Source organism: Canis aureus, chromosome 4 (assembly GCF_053574225.1).
Source record: "Canis aureus isolate CA01 chromosome 4, VMU_Caureus_v.1.0, whole genome shotgun sequence".
NCBI classification, from domain to species: domain Eukaryota; kingdom Metazoa; phylum Chordata; class Mammalia; order Carnivora; family Canidae; genus Canis; species Canis aureus.
Window position 1 is genome coordinate 50,606,776 of NC_135614.1, and position 8,925 is coordinate 50,615,700.

Consider the following 8,925-nt stretch of genomic DNA (forward strand, 5'->3'; position numbering starts at 1 on the left):
CATAATTTTACTGTGTTCCCTCAAGGCCATCTACTCCCCATGATTTATCTTCAGAAATTAAGCAGAAAAGTAGAAAAGACAAGGATCCTATCAGAAGTGCCCTGGTACCATTATATTGGCAGCATTATTGAAAGGGTTAAAGACAAAGTCTAGGCTGCCATTAGCTGAAATTTATCAATATTGGAGTAACTAGGTCTGGAAGATTAATCCTGACAAGTTAGAGGAACTAGTAACTTAAGTGAATTTCTTGGAACCATATGGGCTAATGCTCACAGGAAAATTCCCGAATCAGTTCAAGATTGAAATTAGGCTTAAACATTGCAGCAAACCCAAAGAAGCATCAGTACATCTAATAGGCCTATTTCTATTGGAATTAGTTCATACTTCACACAAAGTATGGGATATACTCAGTTATGTAAAAACACTGAATAGAAAGCCACCTTTGAGAGGGGATATGGGCAACAACAGGCCTTAGAATCTATCCACCAAGCTGCACACACTCCAATGAGCCTTTGAGATATAAATGCCAGTGACTGACAATTATGTAGATTGAAGTGTATGTTGAAAATTGTTGCCACCAAGGCCATGGTGCCCTCAGTTTTTAGACACAACATTTGCCTTATTCTGCCGGCTGGTATATCTCACTTGAGTCATAATTACTGGTTCGTTACTAGGTGTTGGCAGGTTCTGAGTCAGTAAGCAATAGCAGATTTATGCCTTGACACCCCTATCCTGGGATGGATCACAATGAAAGCACTAACAAGAAAGGGTACTGCCCAATAAGCGTCTATTATTAAATAAAAACAGTATAACCAAGAAAGACGTAAACCAAAGATTAAGTGGAGCTTTATAGATACACAAAAATGTGGCCAGTTATTCTCAGATGTGATCATCTCAAATGGGGGATCAATACCAGTATCTCTGCCCTCTGTGCCTTCCTCCTGCATTCGTATGACTCTCTCCCATATCCCTCCCAGATGAGCAATTTCTTGACCCTGTCTGCCTTTCCTTGTGGCCAGGACTTGTCTCTGACATTCCTACCACCCGCATTGAAGTGAATCTCTCCTCTGTCCTATTATTTCAGGGTACTATATTCTTTGCTCCCTGGTGAGTTGACTTAATTCATGGCAATTTTCTTGGTAATGAATGTTAACCATTCTAATCTGTCGCCCCATCTGTCAAGTTTGTACCTCATTAAGGCCTTTAGTACTAAACTAAAGTACTAATGTGGTAAATTTTAGACCTAGTTACAAAATAGTAAAAAAAAAAAATTTTTCTCCCATCCACAGAGGGATAGAGGGATACCTTCCTCTATCCCATGCCTATTTTCCATTATATAGCTATATGTGTAGTAACAAGGAGGAAAAAACAGGACATTTTATAGAGAAAAGCCCTGGGTAGAATTTTATTCAGAGGGAAAGGGAGGAGTATGGTTTTCAAAGGCAAAGTCAATACTGTATTGTTTCTTTGACTTGCTTTCAGAAATAGTATTAGGAGAATGAGAGGGAAGGAGAGAAAATGGCATCCACGGGTTACAGTACCTACAGCCAAGCTGCAGCCCAGCAGGGCTACAGTGCATACAACGCCCAACCAACTCAAGGATATGCACAGACCACCCAGGCATATGGGCAGCAGAGTTATGGAACCTATGGACAGCCCACTGATGTCAGCTATACCCAGGCTCAGACCACTGCGACCTATGGGCAGACCGCCTATGCAACTTCTTATGGACAGCCTCCCGCTGGTTATACTACTCCAACTGCTTCCCAGGCATACAGTGTCAGCCTGTCCAGGGGTACGGCACTGGTGCTTATGATACCACCACTGCTACGGTCACTACCACCCAGGCCTCCTATGCAGCTCAGTCTGCATATGGCACTCAGCCTGCTTACCCAGCCTATGGGCAGCAGCCAGCAGCCACCACATCTGCAAGACCACAGGATGGTAACAAACCCGCTGAGACTAGTCAACCTCAATCTAGCACAGGGGGTTACAACCAGCCCAGCCTAGGACAGAGTAACTACAGTTATCCCCAGGTACCTGAGAGCTACCCCATGCAGCCAGTCACAGCACCACCATCTTATCCTCCTACCAGCTACTCCTCTACACAGCCAACTAGTTATGATCAGAGCAGTTACTCTCAGCAGAACACCTATGGGCAGCCGAGCAGCTATGGACAGCAGAGTAGCTATGGTCAACAAAGCAGCTATGGGCAGCAGCCGCCCACTAGTTATCCCCCCCAAACTGGATCCTACAGCCAGGCTCCAAGTCAATATAGCCAACAGAGCAGCAGCTACGGGCAGCAGAGTTCAATCTGACAGGACCACCCCAGTAGCATGGGTGTTTATGGGCAGGAGTCTGGAGGATTTTCCGGACTAGGAGAGAACCAGAGCATGAGTGGCCCTGATAACCGGGGCAGGGGAAGAGGGGGATTTGATCGAGGAGGCATGAGCAGAGGTGGGCGGGGAGGAGGACGCGGTGGAAGGGGCAGCGCTGGAGAGCGAGGTGGCTTCAATAAGCCTGGTGGACCCATGGATGAAGGACCAGATCTTGATCTAGGCCCACCTGTAGATCCATATGAAGACTCTGACAACAGTGCAATTTATGTGCAAGGCTTAAATGACAATGTGACTCTAGATGATCTGGCTGACTTCTTTAAGCAGTGTGGAGTTGTTAAGATGAACAAGAGAACCGGACAACCCATGATCCATATCTACTTGAACAAGGAAACAGGAAAGCACAAAGGTGATGCTACAGTATCCTATGAAGACCCACCATCTGCCAAGGCTGCTGTGGAGTGGTTTGATGGGAAAGATTTTCAAGGAAGCAAACTTAAGTTTTCTCTTAAGAAACCTCCAATGAACAGCATGCAGGGTGGTATACCTCCCCGTGAGGGCAGAGGGATGCCACCGCCACTCCGTGGAGGTCCAGGGGGCCCAGGAGGTCCTGGGGGCCCCATGGGTCGCATGGGAGGCCGTGGAGGAGACAGAGGTGGCTTTCCCCCAAGAGGACCCCGGGGTTCCCGAGGGAACCCATCTGGAGGAGGAAACGTCCAGCACTGAGCTGGGGACTGGCAGTGCCCCAATCCGGGGTGTGGAAACCAGAACTTCGCCTGGAGAACAGAATGCAGCCAGTGTAAGGCCCCGAAGCCTGAAGGCTTCCTTCCACCACCCTTCCCGCTCCGGGCGGCCCTGGTGGCATGCGGGGAGGAAGAGGTGGCCTCAGGGACCGCGGTGGTCCCGGTGGGATGTTCAGAGGTGGCCGCGGTGGAGACAGAGGGGGCTTCCGTGGTGGCCGGGGCATGGACCGAGGGGGCTTTGGTGGAGGAAGACGAGGTGGTCCTGGTGGGCCCCCTGGACCTTTGATGGAACAGATGGGAGGAAGAAGAGGAGGGCGTGGAGGGCCTGGAAAAATGGATAAAGGCGAGCACCGTCAGGAGCGCAGAGACCCCGGGGAGACCCCGCAGAGCTGCATTGACTACGAGATTTATTTTTTAAACCAGAAAATGTTTTGAATTTATAATTCCATATTTATAATGTTGGCCACATTATGATTATTCCTTGTCTGTACTTTAGTATTTTTCACCATTTGTGAAGAAACATTAAAACAAGTTAAATGGTAAAAAAAAAAAAAAAAAAAAAGAGAGAGAGAGAGAGAGAAAAAAGAAATAGTATTAGTACATATTCAATAACACTGAAAGAAAGCATGATGTTTTAATGATCCTAAAGAAGCCAGGGCATGCTTTTAAAAAGAAATATGAAAATGAAATAAAACGAACTGAGAAAGACTCACAAAGAAATGACTAAAGAAAGAATTGGAGAAGGAAGGGTTAGGATGCCTTGGGACAGAGCAATTTAGAATAATGCATACATGTACTCAGGTGGAGAGCGAAGTCTCTGGCTAAATATTAGGCCTTCAGATACTGGTTACAATACTGCCATCGCAGGGAGTCCTTCTTTGACTAGAGCTCTAGGACAGACCCCCCTCTCCTCTCCTCTCGTGGCAACCTTCATTTTCTTTCATAAGGTTCCCATAGTTTGAAATTATGTATCTACTTGTCTGATTATAACTGCAGTGTCCATCTTTCCCATTTGATTGGTTGCTCCTTGAAAATAGGAACCATGTTTTGTGGATCTAGCATGCTGCCAATAAATACACTGAGCATTAATTCAATGCATAGCTGTTAATGATTAAATGGGGGCTGGATCACCAGAATTCTGGCCTTAGTCCACTGCTTGGGATAGAGAGAAATCATTTGGATTATCGGTGGTGTTTGCATCATTGCCAATGTTCATTTGCCCCTTAATCATCTCAATCAGTGGTCCTGATGTAGAGCAAATTTAACCCTGTCCCCATGGAACATTTTGAAATATCTGTGGACACGTTTTGCTGTCACAAACGGAGGCACTGAAAGTTGCCCAACATATGACATTGTGTTCATCTGTGTGTGTACATGTGTGCACACACACCTGCACACATACACACACTGCAGTTTACACTGAATATACATGACCTTCTAAAATGCAGAATGTGAAAAGTAATAGTAGTCACGACTAGGAGTTATACCACATATTAATTAAATACAGGTTAAAGAACTACCCAACTGTTTACCACTATATCAGTCTTGTGGTGCTATTATGTGGGCACAGCCTTTTTGTAAGGGCAAGCTTTAATTATACTTTAATATGAAGCATTTATCACTACTTATAAAGTATAAGGTTAGTATATAAACTCTACAAATAATAGTTTTTTAGTTACAAAATTTATAGTAGTAATTTCAGTAGTTGTCATAGATGAAATGGTAGTATAATATCTTAACGATGCCAAGACACCTGGGTGATTCAGTGGTTAAGCGTCTGCCTTGGGCTCAGGGTGTGATCCTGGAATCCCGGGACTGAGTCCCACATCAGGTTCCCTGCATGGAGCCTGCTTCTCCCTCTGCTATGTCTCTGCCTCTCTCTCTCTGTCTCTCTCTCTGTCTCTCATGAATAAATAAATAAAATCTTTAAAAAAAAATATATATATATATATATATATATATAAAACAATGCCTAAAGGAGCCACTGGCATGGACAATTAATTGGAGAAAGTAGTAGTTGTACCACTGCTAGTAGTAATACTAATAACTCATATTCACTGAATGTTTATTGTGTATGCCACAGTTTGAGTTCTAGAAAGCAACTCTGAGATGGAGGTTAACAGTCCAAATATCAGTTGGAATCAGTATTTATGGAAGGGCAGAAGGCAGTTTGGGGTGGAGAAAAAAGTTGAATGCCTCAGCCAACTTAGGAGCCTCCCTAGTACTGGGGTGGCCTTTGGGACTTGGTCCTAAATTGCCAGAGGGATTGGGCCTATAGATTCCATGTTGATCTATCACTGATGCAGACTGTCCTACGGGAGGCATGACCTTGGATGAGCAGTCTGCTTCAAATGAGGTAATCTCCTAAAGTCTGGAAGCCCTGCCAGCTGTTTTCAGCCAGCAATTCAGGGAATAAATTCATTCTTTTATCTTGAAAATGCTCCTCAGGGAATCCACCACATTGCACAAGAAACTGGCTTGACACATAATGTGCATTTTCTTAAGTTTTCACAGTACACCAAGAGGTTGGTGTTATTATCCCAACTATACAGATGACATAATTAGAGCCTAGAGAGTTCATAACTTTCTCAGGAAAAAAAGCACGATTCACTTTTATAAATAAATAAATAATGTTTGTTTGTTTCTTTCTTTCTTTATTATTTATCTTTGTATATATGTAAGTCTGGAAAGAATTGAGTTAAAGCAGTGATGTTAGGATATAGATATGTGTTCCTATTTACCCAAATAACCTAAGTATATTTATTACTCTTGTCTCCTTCACTCTCAAGACTGTCCAGTTTAGATAATATAATAAAAGGTCACCCAAGGTAGGGCCAAAACTAAAGGTACCAGAGTGCAATACACTGAAGCTCAATGGCAAGGTAGTGTCAGAAGCCTAGGCCAGAAGAGGATTCAAGGAGCCTGAGAGTAGAAATTGAGAGAATAGGCTAAGGGTTTTTAAGGTCAAATCCCCTCAACCAGAAACATCAGCATAGCCTGGGAACTTGTTAGAAATGCAAATTAGCTATTGATTCAAACAACCTGGTACAGGGGTACCTCTCCACAACATACAGTTTCAAGGAAGCTTTCATGAAACTCTGATGCTTGTGCCAGTTTAAGAATCTGGATAAATTCATAGACTGATTTGGTCAAGATGTTTATAACTACTTTCTTTTTATTTTGAAATTTTTTTAACTGTAGTCAAGAAGGACTAGTTTCCCAGCAAATAGAGGAGAAATTCCAGGAAGAAATGCTGGTTTTAAAGCTAAAAATTTTCCACAGTGCTGTGACTCACCAGGTCTAATGGTTCTTCACAGTTTTTTCTTCTTATTTCAGATAGGAGCTTTGTATTAACGTTGAGAGTCAGGTGTGTGGCCTCCAGAAGCCTAGTTTCTGGTGAAGCCTGCCTTCTATCTCTCTCATTATATAATGGATATGTATAATAGAAAGATTAATATATATGTATAATATACACATATATATCCTTTGAATTGGGTAAGATCGAGCGTCCATCTCTATTTTCTTTATGAAATATCTCTGTGATCGTCTGTGGATCCACTGGAAACTGATGTGCCCAGGAAGAAACAAAAACCAGAGAGATATCACTTTAGCTCCTGATCTCAAAGCCAGAAAGAAAAGTAGACTTATCACAGAAGAAAAGAATGCATTTAATATATATTAATATTAATATATATTAATTAATATATTACATATTTATATAAATATATAATAAATATATATTTTAAATGTAGTTAGATGTTAGAATGTTAAAATATATATTTTTAAATGCATTCTTTATTCTATTCTATATATATACTTTAAATATATGTATGTATTATATATATTTACATATATATGTATACATGTATTACATATATATATTTATTTCTATCTCAAGATGTGAAAACATTTACAGTAAAAACTCCTATTTTAATGAGATCTTACAAACATTATATATGGATTGATCAGGAATGATATCAATGATATCATTGATATATGGATTGATTGCTCCAGAAAGCACAATATTTTCTGGGAGCTAAAAAACTGTCTAGATAGGAGTCATACTATTACCATTCCTATTTTTCGGCTGTATAGCGCTACACAGTTTATAGAGAACTTTGCATATGTGATTTTATCTCAGCTTCATGAAAGACCTGTGGGAGAGGTAAAATAGGTATTAATCCTCTCTCTCTCTCGATATATATATATATATATAGATAGATATCTGTCATTATATAATTGTACCATATAGTTTCACTGCCCTAAAAGTCCTCTGTGATCTGCTTATTCATCCCTCTCTCCCTATCCCTTCACCCCTTGTAACTATTGATTATTTTATGGTCTCCGTGGTTTTGTCTTTCCAGAATGTCATATTATTGCAATCATTCAGTGTGTAGCCTTTTCAGATTGGCTTCTTTCACTTGATAATTTGCACTTAAATCCCTTCAACGTCTTTTTTTTTTTTTTTTTTTTTTTACTTGATAGCTCATTTTTTTCAGCACTGAATAATATTTCATTGTCTGGTTGTACTACAGTTTATTTATCCATTCATCTACTGAAGAGCATCTTCATTTCTTACAAGTTTTGGCAATTATAGATAAGGCTGCTATAAACATCTATATGAAGGTTTAGTATGGACATAAGTTTTCATCTATTTGGGATAAATACCAAGAAGCATGATAACTAATCATACGATAACATATGTTTAATTTTGTAAGAAACCTCCATACTCTCTTCCAAAGTAACTGTACTATCTTGCATCCCTATAAATATGGAATGAAAGTTCCTGTTGCTCTACTTTTTGGACAGCATTTGGTGTTGTCAGTGTTCTGGATTTTAGACATTCTAACAGGCATTTAGTAGTATAATTCTCATTTCCCTGATGGCATATGATGTAAAGCATTTTTCATATGCTTATTTGCCATCTGTAAATCATTGGTAAGGTATCTGTTAAGGCCTTTCACCCATTTTTTAATTGGGTTGTTTTCGTATTACTGAGTTTTAAGAATTCTTTGTATATTTTGGATATAGTCCTTTATCAGATTTATCTTTTGCAAGCATTTTCTCCCAGTCTGTGGCTTATCTTACTATTTTCTTGATAACTAAGACTTCAAAAAACATTCTGCTGACTACTGTCGAAATCAAAACGTTGGCCTGGAGTTCATAGTTACATTGCCCCAGCAAAGATTTTTCTGAACACCTACTATATATGGTGGCACGCTTGTAGACTTTAAGGATCAGACTGAACAAGACAGCTTCTATCATTCATTCAGCATCAGCCATCAGGTCTCTATGTAGAGTATCATTGGGTTTTCTATGTAGAGTATCATAGCCTTCAGGTCTCAATTGCCCTCACTGTCTCACTGAATTCCTAGAAATTTCAAAACTATTTTGAAATAAAATCTCTGTTACATCCTCCCTCCATTTCCTTTACCCTTGCATTTTAGGAAAATAGTCTTAAGAGAGAAAAGAGGTACTATTTCTATTAACTAGGGAATATGAACATCAGATGATAACAGGAATTGTGAAAGAATCACTTTTTTTCTGAATACAGGTGAAATAATGTTTACTTGCTTATTTTATTACAAAAGCAATGTATATTCCTCCTGAAAAACACAATTAGTACAAAATCAACTTTTATATATAATCACATCAAAATTATAATAATTATAAGGTGATTTCCAACCAGTATCTCTGTGTCTTCTTCATTCTTAGTGTGTGTGTCTGTGTTACATATATGTAAGCATATATGTAGATAAGTTATTCTTGTGAATCCTTGTATTGACATAACATCTCACATTTTAAATTTTGGCTTAAATAATCTCCAATTACTCAGTAAACAGAGG

General features: G+C 40.1%; 1 pseudogene; it reads left to right on the forward strand.

Annotated features, from left to right (window-relative positions):
* The first annotated feature begins 1,518 nt into the window (after nucleotides 1–1,518).
* On the forward strand, nucleotides 1,519–3,514 carry LOC144311726 (RNA-binding protein EWS pseudogene; annotated as a pseudogene).
* The last annotated feature ends 5,411 nt before the right edge of the window (nucleotides 3,515–8,925 follow it).